A 16,894-nucleotide genomic window follows, 5' to 3' on the forward strand; every position below is an offset into this window, starting at 1 on the left:
CACTGGAGAATTTTTGAAATGTAGAACTAAAATGTGCTTCTACTAGTAATTTTTTTGAGGAGAGAAGGGAAAGAATTTTAGCTTTTGGAAATTTATATAATCAAGAGTTATTTGAGGACATTTGAAGTTTCCATTAATATTTTAAAATTATGCAGTTATTACACTACGTTATATTGCATTATACAGTGATCCCTCGATCATCGCGAGGGTTCCGTTCCAGGACCCCACGCGATGATCGATTTTTAGCGAAGTAGCGGTGCGGAAGTAAAAACACCATCTGCGCATGCGCAGATGGTGTTTTTACTTCCACTGCCGCCCGCCCTTCGCCCGCCCACCCCGTTGCTCGCGCCTGGGGTGCGCGCGCGCTTGGGGACACCCCAGCTCCGCTTCCCAGCTGGGAAGCGAAGGTGGGGTGTCCCCAAGCAAGCGCGCTTTCCCCAGCAACGCGCGCGCGGTGGGGACACCCTAGCTCGGCTTCCCAGCTGGGAAGCGGAGGTGGGGTGTCCCCAAGCATGTGCGCTTTCCCCAGCAACGCGCGCACGGTGGGGACACCCTAGCTCCGCTTCCCAGCTGGGAAGCGGAGGTGGGGTGTCCCCAAGCGCGCGCGCTTTCCCCAGCAACGCGCGCGCGGTGGGGACACCCTAGCTCCGCTTCCCAGCTGGGAAGCGGAGGTGGGGTGTCCCCAAGCGCGCGCGCTTTCCCCAGCAACGCGCGCGGGGTGGGGACACCCTAGCTCCGCTTCCCAGCTGGGAAGCGGAGGTGGGGTGTCCCCAAGCTCGCGCGCGCTGCCCGCCCGCCCACGCTGTTGCCGGCTCCGCTTCCCAGCTGGGAAGCGGAGCTGGGGTTTCCCGCGCGCGTGCCGCCCGCCAGCCCACGCCGTTGCTCGTGCCGCCGCTGGGGTCTTACCGGGGCAAGAGGGGAAAGACCCAGGGAAGCCTCTGCCCGGCGGGGAAACTCCACCATCTACGCATGCGTGGATGGGCACGCATGCGCAGATGGTGGAGTTTACTTCCGGGTTGAAAACTCGCGATATAGCCCTTTCGCGATGCTCGAGGACGCGAAACTCGAGGGATCACTGTATTTACAATGTTCTATATTACAGATGCAAAATGAATATACACAAGAATCTCTGATATATGCTGTTACATATAGTAATTAAAATGTTTCTTTTGTCTCCATTGTGTCCTCAAGCTAAACCACAAGTTGTAAACAAACACATATCTAAATGTTTAATGTACTGTATTTGTATTACTAGAAATGAAGATTGTGTGTATAACAAAGTTGAAATACTTTAAAAAAAATATTGAAAAAATATCTGAAAACTAATGGCAAGCTGTACTTGAAAATTAGAGAATCTGCTCTCAACTGATTGAACAAGCATTTCAATTACCAGTTTCGGCTGACTTTAAATGGACCAGCTGCCTGTGTCAGCAGCATAGGGTTACCAGGGTAACAGTAGCTGTTCAAAGAAGAATGTAGCTGAGCCGGCAAGTTTTTGATCTGCAAGTTGAGGGAAAGAATTTGATGTGATCATCCATTAGCTCTTCTACAGTAATCACACACATTCAAGTACTAAACATTATATTAGTGGTGTGTAGTAGCCTATAATTCTGTTGCGTTTGTATGAAGATTTTAGTTACTTCATTTTTAGAAACTAAAAAATTTATAATAAGCAATTCTACATTTTTAGTTTTGAGGCACAGTAGTGAGACACTGCTATATTCAGTATCTAAGTGTAGCCTTTAGTTTGAAGTTGCAGGGATAAAATACCTCTCCAATTCTGGATTTCATAATTTGCCCTCTTTCAGTAAGAAGAAACATTCAGAATTGCTTTCAGGAGAAATAATCTACCTACCCTCTGAACTGCAGATACTGTACTTATCTTTGTACTGTTAAATTATTGGCTATTCATTTTACCTTTCATGTTATTTGATTTTCTGAAATAATAATAATTTTCAAAAAGGCAACATTTTCTTCTCTTCTCTAGGCAGGTTTTCGACGACACATGGCCAACCTTTTGGTCTTTTGGTGCCCTCAGAGACTTTGAATATGCCTTTCCATGAATGCCTAAGCCCTGAATCCATCTCCAAATTATTTTGCTTTTTAAAAAATTGTGAGAGACTAGGATAATGCCTGGGTAAACAATATACAGGAATGACCTTTCTCTTCACAGTTCATATTGTTCATATGGAATTTGGAAGCTGTTAATCTGTAAAGATGTAGGGGATTTTTCATAACCCATTAAATTTCTTCAGCCTGTTGAAGTTGATCTGACAACATCCTGTCCTATGCAACTTCTTAATGATAGCCAGTGAGTTCTGCAGAAAACACATTCTAATGTGATATTCTCAAAAATCTTTTCCAACAACAAAATTCAAGAGTGGCAATACTCTTTCTGCTTTTTCATAGTCCAACTTCCACTTCCATAGATGGACATGGGGAAAACTATTGAATGATTTGGATCTTTGTAGGTATTGACAGATCCTGACATCTTAATATTTTTTCCCAAGGCCTTCATTTCTACTTTAACAAGTACAGTGACCCCTCGATTATCGCGAGGGTTCCGTTCCAAGACCCCTTGCGATAATCGATTTTTCGCGATGTAGGGTTGCGGAAGTAAAAACACCATCTGCTCATGCACGCCCTTTTTCCATGGCCGCGCATGCGCAGATGGTGGAGTTTGCGTGGGCGGCAGGGAAACCCGGATCTTCGTCTGCTCGCTGCTGCTGCGGCCGCCCAGCAGCTGATTTGCTCGGCGGCAGCAGCGAGGAGCCGAATCGGGCTTTCCCCTTTGCGTGGGCGGCGGGGGAAACCCGGATCTTCATCTGCTTGCTGCTGCTGCGGCCGCCCAGCAGCTGATCTGCTCGGCGGCAGCAGCGAGGAGCCGAATCGGGCTTTCCCCTTTGCGTGGGCGGCGGGGAAACCCCGATCTTCGTCTGCTTGCTGCTGCTGCGGCCGCCCAGCAGCTGATCTGCTCGGCGGCAGCAGCGAGGAGCCGAATCGGGCTTTCCCCTTTGCGTGGGCGGCGGGGAAACCCCAATCTTCGTCTGCTCGCTGCTGCTGCAGCAGCAGCGAGCAGACGAAGATCGAGGTTTGCCCGCCGCCCACGCAAAGGGGAAACCCTGGCTCCTCGCTGATGCCCCCACCCGCCCGCCGCCCGCCGCCCGCCAGCAAGAGGGGGAGAGATAGAGAAAGAGAGAGAAGGAAAGAAAGAGATGAGAGAGGGAGGAAGAGAGTGTGAGAGAGGAAGAAGCAAGATAGAGAAAGAGAGAGAGAAAGAAAGATGAGAAAGGAAGGAAGAGAGTGACGTCATCGGGTGGGAAAAATCGCGATATAGCGTTTCGCGAAGATCGAGATCGCGAAGATCGAGGGATCACTGTACTAGTATGTGGAATATGTATTGATTGCTTCTCCCTGTATTGTTCATAGTCGGTTCTAAAAGGCAGGAGCTGTCCACCAGTTCAATGTATTTATTGTCAGGTCTAGGTTTTATTTCATTTAGTACCCATTGCAATTAGTTTCCATATTGCACTGTGCTCCTTGACTTTCATTAATAGAATTTCCATGTCATTTGCATTTTCAGTTCTCAGCATATTGCAGGTTATTGTTTCATTTTCAAATTTAAAAACACATTCATTTTCTATTCTAGCCTATCTCAATGTACATTCAGCATACAGGTTGAATAAGTAAAGAATACACAGCTTTGTCTCATTCCTTTGCTGACTTGGACCCTGTCTGTTTTGCTATCTTCTGTTCAGATTAAAGCACTTGTACCTATGTACTATATTTGCATAAAGACAATGAAATATATTGGGAAATCACATGTTATACTAATCCAAAGTTTATTTATAGGATCAAATATCATGGAAAACCTTTTCCCCCATTCAATTGTGTCTGCTTCTCAGAGACTGCGTGCACTTTGCTAGTGCTCCATTGTGATGGATTTGTGGGTGTTGTGGCAAGGGCTTGAACTTCAATTCAATTCAATTTATTAGATTTGTATGCCGCCCCTCTCCGAAGACTCGCACTTGCAACAGAACTTGCAACTGGGTGGTGAAATCTGAGAGACTTCAGATTCAGATTTCATCCAGAGGTACCAACATGGCTCTGTTAATAAATTGGGACTTTGAGAAATACTTTGCCTCAGATTCTGATTTAATTTTGGATGCTATTGGGAACCCTGACACCAGGACAAATTCTCTTTCAGATCATCCGAGCCATCCAAGCTTCACGGCGGGCCTCCATCACCCACCTATATGGCTGTACTCAGCGATACTTTTATTCTTGGTGTTCCAAGAAATAAATTTCTCCTACAGACATCTCCCTCCCACAGGTGCTAGAATTTCTCCGAGGGGTTAGATAGGGGTTTGACCCCTAACACCATCGAGAGGCAGGTAGCAGCCCTCTCTTTGGTGCTGACCATCGGGTCCTTCGACTTCCTAGTTCAGCATTCGGTGGTCAGATGGTTCATTCAGAGGGCGATTAACATCAAACCTTCAGTAGTCCACAGGTATCTGATCTGGGACCTGTCAGAGATACTAAACGTTCTTCTGGACCCCACTTTGAACCTTTGCAGTCAGCTTGCCTCAGGTACTTTTCCTTTAAAGTGAACTTTTTCATTGCAGTCACATTGGCTGGGAGGGTATCAGAACTAGTGGCCTTGTCCATTTGTCAGAATTTTTGCTTATTACACCGAGATAGAGTGGTCGTCAGACTAGACCCCTCCTTTGTACCAAAAATAAAATACCTGGTTCCACAGGGCCCAGGAATTAGTGTTATCAAATTTCTGTCCGCACCCTCTTTATCGGCTAGAACGAAAATGGCAACACAATTTGTTAGACGTGTTCGTTATTTATTTATTTATTTATTTATTTATTTATAAATAGGACATGTTCTTTATGTATATACATAAATAGGACTTCCCAAATTCGAAGGACTGAATCTCTGTGTCTTTTTTACTGGTCACACTGGGCCACAGGTAACCCCCTCTACCATTATCAGATGGCTCAAGGCATGTATTGCCAAAGCATATACAAGGCATGTATTGCCAAAGCACATGAGCCGAGGTGGCGCAGCAGGTAGAGTGCTGTACTGCAGGCCATTGAGGCTGACTTGTAGATCTGAAGGTCAGCGGTTCAAATCTCATCACCGGCTCAAGGTTGACTCAGCCTTCCATCCTTCCGAGGTGGGTAAAATGAGGACCCGGATTGTGGGGGCAATAGCCTAGCTCTGTTAAAAAAGTGCTATTGCTAACATGTTGTAAGCCGCCCTGAGTCTAAGGAGAAGGGCGGCATAAAAATCAAATAAATAAATAAATAAATAAATATAAGGTCCAGTCTTTGCCTGCTCTTGTAACATATTACAGCTCAGTCCACCAGGAGTGCAGCTATCTCTGCGGCTTGGGCAACCCAGGCCTCAATTGAGGAGGTCTTTAGAGCCGCTATCTGGTCCTCCTTGAATCCATTCATCCAGCATTATAAATTGGATGCTTTGCCTTGACTGAGGCAGCATTTGGTTGATGTATCTTACAGAGGGTGCAATACAGAGGACATGGCCCAGGACCGGGCAACTATCCACCTATGATGACTGCCAAGCCTTGTTATGCCCCATTCCTGGATGCTTTCTCCACTCACCAAGGAGAAAGGGCATTGGTCTTACCTGAGATGCCTTTTCTTTGAGTGGTGGAAATAGCATCCAGCCTCACCTGGATTTTGGTCCGGCCCTGGGTCCCTTAGGGACCACAAATTCACATCAGTCTGCAGTGATCTCTTCATCACAAGCATGGAGTACAACTGGAGAAGGCATGTCATTAGGTGTGCAGACCCAGTCCATTGAGAGAACAGACAGAGTTAGCCCATTCCTGGATGCTATTTCTACCCCCCAGAGAAAAGACTAATGCCCTTTCTGGACAGGAAGGCAATTGGTAATTAATACCTTCATTCATAATTAACCCATAAGAAATAAATGCTTCTTTAAATATGCTGAATAAAAAGATAATTTGGGAATCAAAAGGTGATAGGTATCATAAACTGCATGTTATCTTTTATCAAATGTGTAAGTTGATATTTTTTCTTGTTTCTGAAATTGGTTTTTATGGAAACAAACTTGACTGAAGCAAAAAAAAAGCTATTATACACATATTGATGAATCTATGATTTTTTTAATTCATGCTTTCATAGCATTCACTATCAAAGTGGATATTTGAACTGCCATTAAAATACTTTTTGTTTCAAATTTAATGGAATAATGCTCTTAAGACCTACATGTAATTTTTTTAAAAATAAATGCTAATAGACATTTATTACCTGTATTTAAAAGTTTGACTATGCTGAAGTCTGAAAAACAGTTGTATAATTATTTGAATAATTTCTGTATTTTGTTGTATCGTCGGTGTCAAGACTGCCATCTTGCTATACCATGCTTTGCTTGCTGCCATTCTGCTATATGCAGTAAGAAGAAGGAACTGCGGGGTGGGATAAGGGAGAGAGGAATCAAAACTAAGCATCCTGCTGTCCTGTGAGAGCTGCTGGCAGTTCCAGGGTCACACTTGGAATGCAGCACCATCCAGCCTGCAAAGACAGGGACTGTTATACAGTTTGTTTTTATTGTTGTTGTGAGTCGCCCCGAGTCTTCAGAGAGGGGTGGCATACAAATCTAATAAATTGAATTGAATTGAATTGTTTGAATCCAATTGGAGACCTAGAGATAACCATGGGAGAGGGTTTTGCTTTGGATGTGAAAAATATAAGATCCGACTTTGCATCTCGATAACCACTTGGCTTTAGTGAAGCATACTTTTGCTAACTATGGATTTAAGAGTTTTTCTTTTCTAATTAACCATGTTGGGACAAATTGACACAGAGCTTCTAAAGTTTGATGAAATTATGAATTATGAAAAAGATCTCAGAAAGATTCTGATTTTATCATCTGTGATATGCTGTTTTATGATTTCAGCTTCTTTCCTTCCTTCCTTTTTTTTTTAAACAAATGGGCAAATTCATTTAAACCTCCTCTGACATTTCTTTCAGGATTATACTAAGGTGTTAGGGGATGTAGTCTTGACTTTTCTGAGCCTTTTATTGTTGTGGTATTTAAAGAATGTTTTCATAAGATTCCAAACTAAATGTAGTCTCATGTTCTGAAAACCAGCAGCTATAGCATTCTCTTATAAAATTTAACAATTTTTTTTTATAAAAATGAAAAATTCTTCATGCTATTTTTAGCCAGTCTTTATAGCATTGGATATTAAAAGCATAATATTTGACTTTAACAGTAACATATTTCTCTCCTGCCCCTCAATTCTGATATTGACATATTTTTCTCATGCAAGAAGTTGGTTTTTTTTTAAAAACAAACACCAGATAATTTTATTTGTACTCCTCCAATCTAATTCAGCAGGATGGGCATGAATTGGCTAAGGAATACTGGCCAAGAGTTCTTCCTTTTCCACTGTAACACCTGCCCTTTGGAGATTAGATCCTGACCTTGTAGCCTTTTTGTAGACCAGTAAAAACCAAGTTCTGTGCCCAGGCCTGGGACCCTGAGTGTATGAAACAGCCAGTCTCCCTGCTGTACTAGCACTGCTGACTGTTGTTTTTCTTAGCTGCTATGTGCTGTAATTTTGAGTTCAAAATATCATTGTTTTTTGTTATTGTTAGCTGCTGAGATAGGCAGCTTTTCAAACTGGTTAAATAAATAGAATCTAATTTAAATTTGCTACTTAAATACTAGAATCAAGGTATTAATCCACACAAATATTAGAACCCAATCAGATTTTGTTCATCATGGTCTAAAATGAGGTTTAGTGATATATATGAGATGTACAAAGATAGTTTTCCTAAGTCAAACCTATATGAGGGTTTGCTGTTTATTGTCTAAACCAGGGGTCGACAAAGTTGTTCAGAATCTAGGAGCCAGCCAAAAAATTTAGGAGCCAGAATTTTTTTTAAGCAAACTTGGTTTTTAATTTAACAAAAAAAACATTACAAACGTTATAAACAACATTTTACTTTTAAAGATAATAAATATTATATTTTGATATTTTAGATTTTAGGCAACATTCTAGTGTTTTTCACTTTGCGTTTTGTGGCCATGAACATGCCTTGTGATTTTAGAGCTGAAGTACCAGTGGTCCACAGCCTTGGCAGGATCAAACGCCTTCACAGATGGCCCATTCATGGTGATCATAAACAAGTCACTTAAACTTTCTTCTTGCATCCTTGATCTGAATTTATTTTTGACCATGTTCATCAAACTAAATCCTCTTTCACAACATGAGGTTGAGACAGGGAGCACCGCTACAATCGACAACAGGTTTCCCAGAACTGGAAATCTCTCGGTGTTGGAGAGTGCCAAATCCAGAAGCTCACACAGTTTCTTTCCTTTTCCAAGGACCTTAAACTCATACCACTCATTGAGGAGTGAGTGAATGCATTGGTCATCACTTTCAGGTGGAGATAGCTGTTTACGAAAATGATGAGCCAATGCAGTAATCTCAACCACACCGTAGTCCGGTGTGGTTGAGATTACTGGCCCGAAGGGAAGGAGCGGTTCGGGTTCCCCGCGCGGCGGAAGGAGAGGCGCCAGAAGACTGACGGGTTTCCCGGCAGGCCAGTCCGGCCGGCCACCTATGCGAGCGCTTTTCGGCGACTGTTCCGGCCCGGGAGGTCCCACAGGACGCACGCCTTCGCCGGGGTTCAGTTGCATCAGGGGGGGAGGCTTGGGCAGCGAGAAGGGCAACGGCTGAGGGGAGGCCGCGGCAGCTGCCGAGTCTCCACCTGACATCGCTTTCACCCCCTCCCCCCCCGGCGCAGGCCTGGCTCCGCCGAGCCGGCTCTGCTGTACTCCCGTCGGGATCCGAGGGGAGACCGTTAGTCAGAAACCGAAACAGAGAAGAAGGAAAGGGAGACCGGGCCGGGGACGCGGGTGAGAGGGGGAGGGGGGAGGAGGGGTTACTGGTCGGAAGTCACCGCGCACGCGGCCGGAGGAGGAATGAACAAAACCTCACGCCGGGAGGGGAGGGGCTTCCGCTTCTCTCCGAAGGCGGGTGAGCGGCCAAGATCGGAGCGTCTGTGTGCGGTGGGGGGGAGTGAAGGGGTTCGAGTAGGAGGCGGAATGGAGGCAAGGGGGGGAGGGAGAGACGCACGCAAGCGCAGGGGACGCTGGGAAAGCAGCTCGCTCCGAGGTTGATGGGCGGAGCTACGGAAGCCAAGATGTACCATTTCTGGGCGTAAACACAAGGCGGGAAAAATATACTGTATACATCAGAGGTCCCCAACCTTTTTTGCACCAGGGACCGGCTTTCAGCTAGACCAGTTTTCCATGGCCCGGTGGGGGGGGGGGAGCTAGCTGTCAGCGGCGCCGTAAAAGGGGCGATCAAGAGAGGAATGGGTGAATGAATGGACGGAGGGTGGGAAGGAAGGAAGGAAAGAGGGAAGGTACAGGAACAGAAGAAGGGTGCAAAGAAGCAAAGAAAGGTGTGAAAGGGGAGAGTAAGAGAGGAAGGAGTGAAAGAAGGGAATGAGGGAGGAAAGAAGGGAGGAAGGAAAAGGAAAGCAAGAAATGGAGGGAGGAAAGGAAGGGAGGAAAGGAAGGAAGGAAGGAAGGAAGAAGGAAAGAGGGAAGGGACAGGAACAGAGGAAGGAAGCAAGGAAACTTATGAAAGGGGAGAGTAAGAGAGAAAGGACTGGAGGGAGGGAGGGAAGAAGGTAGGAAGGAGAAAGAAAAGAAATAGAGGAAGGAAAGGTAAAAGAGAGAAAGAAAAAGAGCAAGAAAGAAAGAAAGAGAAAGAAAGAAAGAAAGAAAGAAAGAAAGGCAACTTCAAAGAAAGGCTCACTGAGCATCTCTCACTCTCTCTCTCTTTCTATCCCTCTTTCTTTCTTTCTCTTCCTTTCTCTCTCTCCTCTTCCTTTATCTCCTCTTTCTCTCCCCCCTCTCTCCCCCTTTCCCTCTCTCTTTCTCTCTCCCTCTCTTGCTATCTCTCCCCCCTTTCCCTCTCTTTCTCCCTCTCTTTCTCTCTCTCCCCCCTCTCTCTTTCTCTCTCTCTCCCTCTCTTTCTCTCTCTTCTTCTCACTTTCTCTCTCTTGTTTTCTTTCTGTCTCTTTTGCTTTCTCTCTCTCTCACTCTTTCTCTCTTGTTTTGTTTCTCACGCTCTTTCTCTCTCTTGTTCTCTCTCTCTTGCTATCTCTTTCTCTCTCCCCCTTTCTCTCACTCTCTCTTTCTCACTTTCTATCTTGCTGTCTGTTGCTTTCACTCACTCTCGTTCTCTCTCCGTTCTTCTCAGCGGTGACGCGCGCACGCCCTGCCCGCCTCACATTTGCCGAGAGGACTTTCGCCCCGGGCTCTCAGCAAGGGGGTTTGCATGAGAGGCGGGGCCGGCGGAAGGTGATATTCAATGTCGGGGGCGCATGGGCGGTTTTGCGCGCGCTCCCTATCTCCCTGCTAGCCCACTCGGAATACGTATTCAAAATAAGAAAAGCCTTTGCCGGCAAAGGCTTTTCTTATTTTGAATACAGTATTCCGAGTGGGCTAGCAGGGAGATAGGGAGCGCGCGCAAAACCGCCCATGCGCCCCCGACATTGAATATCACCTTCCGCCGGCCCCGCCTCTCATGCAGCCCCCTTGCTGAGAGCCCGGGGCGAAAGTCCTCTCGGCAAATGTGAGGCGGGCAGGGCGTGCGTTCCGGGTGCGGGAGGAGCTGCGGTGAAAGGCAGGAGGTGGCAGAGGAGCAGAGGGGGCAAATCGGGCGGGGCGGTGGGCAGCGCGGAAAGGCCGAGGGGGCCCTGGCACCGCGGACCGGCTGAAAACCCCCAACGGCCCGGTCCCGGTCCGCGGACCGGCGGTTGGAGACCCCTGGTATACATACAGTACAGCAGGCAACATTTTCTAGGCGCCAGACAACATTTTCTAGGCGCCACTGGCGACCAGGCGCCTGGGTTTGTCGATCCCAGGTCTAAACCAGGGATGTCAGCACAATTTCATTGAGGGCCTCATCAGGGTTGGGTTTGACTTTGGAGGGCTGGGTGGGTGTGGCTAGGTTGGGCATAGCCAGCTTGACATTACTTGTGTCAAGTGCACCTGTGGTGGCCTGAGTGATCTGTCAGTGAAACCAGAACTTGGGAGGGCTGCATTCAGCCCCCCCTCCCCCGCGAGCTCCATTTTTGCTGGCAGAGGTCTCCTAAGTCTAAGTGCTAAGCTATTAAAATAGATGTTACCATCTGAATTCAAAAAGTAGGTTTTTTGTTGTACAGTGATCCCTCGATTTTCGCGATCTCGATCTTCGCGAAACGCTATATCGCGATTTTTCCCACCCGATGACGTCACTCTCTTCTTTCCTTTCTCATCTTTCTTTCTCTCTCTCTTTCTCTATCTTGCTTCTTCCTCTCTCACACTCTCTTCCTCCCTCTCTCATCTCTTTCTTTCCTTCTCTCTCTTTCTCTATCTCTCCCCCTCTTGCTGGCGGGCGGAGGGCGGCTGGCGGGCGAGCGGGGGGCATCAGCGAGGAGCCGGGGTTTCCCCTTTGCGTGGGCAGCGGGGAAACCCGGATCTTCGTCTGCTCGCTGCTGCCCGCGGCCGCCCAGCAGCTGATCTGCTCGGCAGCAGCAGCGAGGAGCCGAATCGGGCTTTCCCCTTTACGTGGGCGGCGGGGAAACCCGAATCTTCGTCTGCTCGCTGCTGCTGCAGCAGCAGCGAGCAGACGAAGATCGGGGTTTCCCCGCCGCCCATGCAAAGGGGAAAGCCCGATTCGGCTCCTCGCTGCTGCCGCCGAGCAGATCAGCTGCTGGGCGGCGGAAGGAACCTTCCCTGGGTCTTCCCAGGTGCGGAAGTAAAAACACCATCTGCGCGTGCGCGGCCATGGAAAAAAGGGCGCGCATGCGCAGATGGTGTTTTTACTTCCGCACCACTATATTGCAAAAAATCGAGTATCGCGAGGGGTCTTGGAACGTAACCCTCGCGATACTCGAGGGATCACTGTATATAAAAAAGAAACATACACCCTATAGCTGCTGTTCATTAGGAATAATTAGTAATGGCTCTGAACAGAATAGTAACCACTGTTTTGTTTTAGAAGCATTTTTTTTTAATTTAAAGCTGATGTCTTAATTCATTTTACAGTTTGTTCAAACTTTCATTTATAGGTCCAGCAACTATCTGGAAAGAAAACACGATGTTTTGAAGTATGAAAGAATTACTGCTGCTGTACCAGAGGCTACGAATATTAATGGCCAAATCTAAGTGAGTATATCTACTTTCAGTCAGATGTTTCTTCCAAAATTTGAAATCATCTTGTATATGAATTATAAGGTATACAATTGTTATTATATTTCCTGTTCTGTAAGTAGATGGAATGTAAGTAACTTGTCCCTAAATAACAGAGTATTTATTATGCTTTTTAATTAATTAAAAATACAAATTGTGGTTTCCCAGCTTTTATTTTCCTGCTCAAGTAATTTTTGTGCAAGTAAATATCTTTGCCAGTTTACTAATGTATTCTAGCTATAACTTTTTTTTAGAAAGCAATACTCCCATTACCTTTCTGCCAAAACATGTGTATCTTAACGTTTCCCCATCCCTTTTCCCATCTTTGGAAAAACATTCTACCAAGGTCTATTTGCTCTAATTTTCTATTATTTGTGTAAAACCTGAAGCATTTGCTTTACTGTTCCATTTTAAGACCTGTACTCCTTGTTGCATCACACAGTCTAAAGTTTGTTGCAAATCATTCAACTTTATTAAATTCTCACTTTCTCAGGCATGTTTAATAAACTAAGTTTCATATAATTTTTGCAATCACCATTGTTCTTTCCTTTTATATATGGAAACATTAACAGCACTATCAAATGAATTATTATTAAAATTGTATTTTATTTTAGAAATATAGAATTCTGTGTTCATTATTCAAACATTTAAATGTAATATATTTCAGAGAATTTACATTTGATGGTGGTGGTCAAATCAAGCCACCATGTGATGCACCATGCTACCGTTACTAAAAGGAAATTGGGAATTTTGAAATTAGATGTGTATAAAGCTTTTGATAAAGTTAACCATAGCTATTTATATAAATTATGTAAGGAACTAAATATGGGGGATAAATTTTGTGAAACTATAAAAGAGATTTATAAAGGGAATGAAGCGTATATAAGGGTGAATGGACAAAGAATGCAGAGAAGTAAAATATTAAACGGCACCAAGCAGGGATGTCCTTTATCTCCAAAGTTATTTATAATAGCAATAGAGATTTTAGCTAATAAGATAAGACAAGATAACACTTGGACAGGATATAAAATAGGGGAATTAGAAATGAAATTAAACTTATTTGCAGATGATGCAATTATATTGACCCAGACCCCGATGGAGATGATTAAAGGTATAAGAAATGTTTCACAAGAGTTTAAACAGGAATCGGGACTGTCGGTTAATATGGAAAAATCAGAGATTATGTGTTTAAATACAGGTCCGAGAGAGCAGATAGAAATTAGGAAAGAATCAGGGTTGAAATTAGGACTAATTTTTTTTAAAATATTTGGGAATTTGGTTGTTGAGAAACCCAGTGAAAATTGAGGAGGTGAATTATAGATTAATATGGAGGAAAATGTTGAAATAGATGAGGAGCTGGAAAGAGAAAAAGCTAGTAAGAGCTTTAAAAATGATGTACCTGTTTCAGGTGATGTCAGGGGGGCTATCAGCATTTAAGTTTAAAGAGTGGGACAAAAAAATGTAATTATTGGATTGAAGAAGATAAGAGACCAAGAATAAGGGAAAAGTGGTTAATTGCGAACAAAAAAGAGGGGGGATGGGGAGTTCCTTGTTTGGAGCTGTATAGGGAAGCTTTTCCAATGGGAAGGTTAATGGAGTTGCAATTATGTGAAAACAAATGGGTGAAATTGGAAAAACAGATTAATGGGATGAAGAATAGAGAATTAATTTTTACAAAGTGGAATAGGAGCGACTTAGGTAAATTAATAGGTCCCATGAAAGGGACTATGGAAATTTGGGAAAAATGGCAGGGGAAAATAGGATTATATAAATCTAAACTGTCATCACATTATGTAATAAATAGAGATAATTAAATGAATTTAAATAGGGTTATAGGAGAGTTGAAGGGAAGAGGGATAACTAAGATGGAACAGTTATATGAGAAGGATGGCAGGCCAAGTACAAACCGTATAGAATGGTGGTTAGGTAAGGGAAGATGGCTACAAATAAATGCAATATGTAAATACCTCAAATGAAAGGGAGAATAAAGAAGTAGTATTGAGGGAGTAGACAGGGTTAGAGAAAATAATAAGAGAAAAAAGTGAGGGTATAAAGGCGCAAGCAACCAATATATATAAATTGCTAGTGCAGTCAGACGGGGACACGATTCAAGGACTGACTAAATGGTGGCAAAATGAGATACAAGAAGAGGTACAAGAGATGGAAAATACAGTAGAAAATATAAGTAAAATTAAGAATACAAGAATTAGGGAAATGAGAAGGAAAATATTACATAAGTGGTATTATACTCCCATCAATTCACACACTTTCAGCAGAATGTCTGGGGTATTTGTTCGCACGGGTGTCAAGATAAAGGAGCGTTGTTTGGTTTTTTTAAAAATAATGATAGGGTTTTATATGTTTTTTAATATTAGATTTGTTCCACTACTATATTGTTTTTATTACTGTGGTGAGCCGCCCTGAGTCTTCGGAGAGGGGCCGCATACAAATCTAATTAATAATAATAATAATAATAATAATAATAATAATAATAATAATAATATGTTTTGGGAATGCCCGATAGTGCAGGAATTTTGGCAAAAAGTGCAAGAGGACATTATTAGAATGTTAAATATACAATGGACAATCACTAAGGAAATGGCAGTATTAGTTAAAAGCAATGCAATGGGAGAATTTAGAGAAATAAAACAAGCAGCAATAGAAAGCGTTCAGGGGGTAATCGTTTTGGGTTGGAAGGATGTGACAAAATGGACAATGCAAAATTGGTATATGTACATGGTGGACCATATTCAATTTGAAATTATGGATAAAAGGATAAATTTGGATAATGAAACTGAATTGAGACAACTGATGGGACAGTGGGACAAGGTAAGATGATATATGACGAGTAGAATCCGAGACCAAGCTACAAGAAATAAATTGGAACCACTCTATAATATGTAAATACAGTGATCCCCCGCTCGTTGCGAGGGTTCCGTTCCAGGACCCCCCGCAACGAGCGGGTTTTCGCGAAGTAGCGCTGCGGAAGTAAAAACACCATCTGCGCATGTGCAGATGGTGTTTTTACTTCCGCAGCGCTAGCGAGGAGCCGAAGATTGGGGGCGGCGCGGCTGTTTTAAAACGTCGCCGCCGACATGGGGGGCTCGCTAGCACCCCCCCTAACCCGGGTGGGGGTTCGGGGGGGTGCTAGCGAGCCCCCCATGTCGGCGGCGACGTTTTAAAACACCCGCGCGGCTTTCCAATGAGTCCCGAAGACAAACGTCAAACTTCCGCGTTTGTCTTCGGGACTCATTGGAAAGCCACGCGGGTGTTTTAAAAACGTCGCCGCCGACATGGGGGGCTCGCTAGCACCCCCCCCGAACCCCCAACCCGGGTTAGGGGGGGTGCTAGCGAGCCCCCCATGTCGGCGGGGACGTTTTAAAACACCCGCGCGCCTTCAAAATTGAGCCCTCAAGCCAAGCGCCAAAGGCGAACTTCTGCGCTTGGCTTGAGGGCTCAGTTGGGAAGGCGCGCAGGTGTTTTAAAACGTCCCCGCCGACATGGGGGGCTCGCTAGCACCCCCCCGAACCCCCAACCCGGGTTTGGGGGGGTGCTAGCGAGCCCCCCATGTCGGCGGGGACATTTTAAAACACCCGCGCGCCTTCCAAACTGAGCCCTCAAGCCAAGCGCCAAAGGCGAACTTCTGCGCTTGGCTTGAGGGCTCAGTTGGGAAGGCGCGCGGGTGTTTTTAAAACGTCCCCGCCGACATGGGGGGCTCGCTAGCACCCCCCGAACCTCCAACCCGGGTTTGGGGGGGTGCTAGCGAGCCCCCCATGTCGGCGGGGACGTTTTAAAACACCCGCGCGCCTTCCCAACTGAGCCCTCAAGCCAAGCGCCAAAGGCGAACTTCTGCGCTTGGCTTGAGGGCTCAGTTGGGAAGGCGCGCGGGTGTTTTAAAACGTCCCCGCCGACATGGGGGGCTCGCTAGCACCCCCCCAAACCCCCAACCCGGGTTTGGGGGGGTGCTAGCGAGCCCCCCATGTCGGCGGGGACGTTTTAAAACACCCGCGCGCCTTCCCAACTGAGCCCTCAAGCCAAGCGCCAAAGGCGAACTTCTGCGCTTGGCTTGAGGGCTCAGTTGGGAAGTGGCCCGAGCGAACGGCGTGGGCGGGAGAAGGGCGCGCGAGCCGCGGGCGTGCGGGCAGGCAGGCTGCGGACAAGCCGTTCGCTCGGGCCGCTTCCCAGCTGAGTACTCAGCTGGGAAGCGGCCCGAGTGAAAGGCGTGGGCGTGAGAAGGGCGCGCGAGCCGCGGGCGCGCGGGCAGGCAGGCTGCGGACAAGCCGTTCGCTCGGGCTGCTTCCCAGCTGAGTACTCAGCTGGGAAGCGGCCCGAGCGAAGCAGCAGCAGTGAGGAGTTTGCGTGGGCGGTGGGGAAACTCCTCGCTGATGCCCGCCAAGAGGGGGAAGACCTAGGGAAGCCGCCCAGCAGCTGATCTGCCCGGCGCCATCTACGCATGCGTGCCCATAGAAAAAGGGCATGCATGCGCAGATGGTGTTCTGACTTCCGGGTTCAAAAATCGCAAATTACCCTGTTCGCAATGGTCGGGGACGCAATAACCGGGGGATCACTGTAGATATATTGCTCTTGGGTCAAAGTGGGTTATATAAGAAACACCTCCGATTTGGTGGTGGAGTAT

The 16,894-nt window shown here is 45.9% G+C and overlaps 1 protein-coding gene across 2 annotated transcripts in view; it reads left to right on the forward strand.

The window, feature by feature from the left end:
• The window catches only part of FRS2 (fibroblast growth factor receptor substrate 2), a 61,679-nt gene that overhangs the window by 24,751 nt on the left and 20,034 nt on the right, over nt 1–16,894 (forward strand). For both annotated transcript variants that reach the window (XM_070755690.1, XM_070755691.1), the window contains one exon: nt 12,138–12,234. The gene's annotated coding sequence lies outside the window, so the exon portion shown is untranslated. The remainder of the gene's footprint in view (nt 1–12,137; nt 12,235–16,894) is intronic.

The sequence above is a fragment of the Erythrolamprus reginae genome, chromosome 6, assembly GCF_031021105.1.
Source record: "Erythrolamprus reginae isolate rEryReg1 chromosome 6, rEryReg1.hap1, whole genome shotgun sequence".
Taxonomy (NCBI): Eukaryota; Metazoa; Chordata; class Lepidosauria; order Squamata; family Dipsadidae; genus Erythrolamprus; species Erythrolamprus reginae.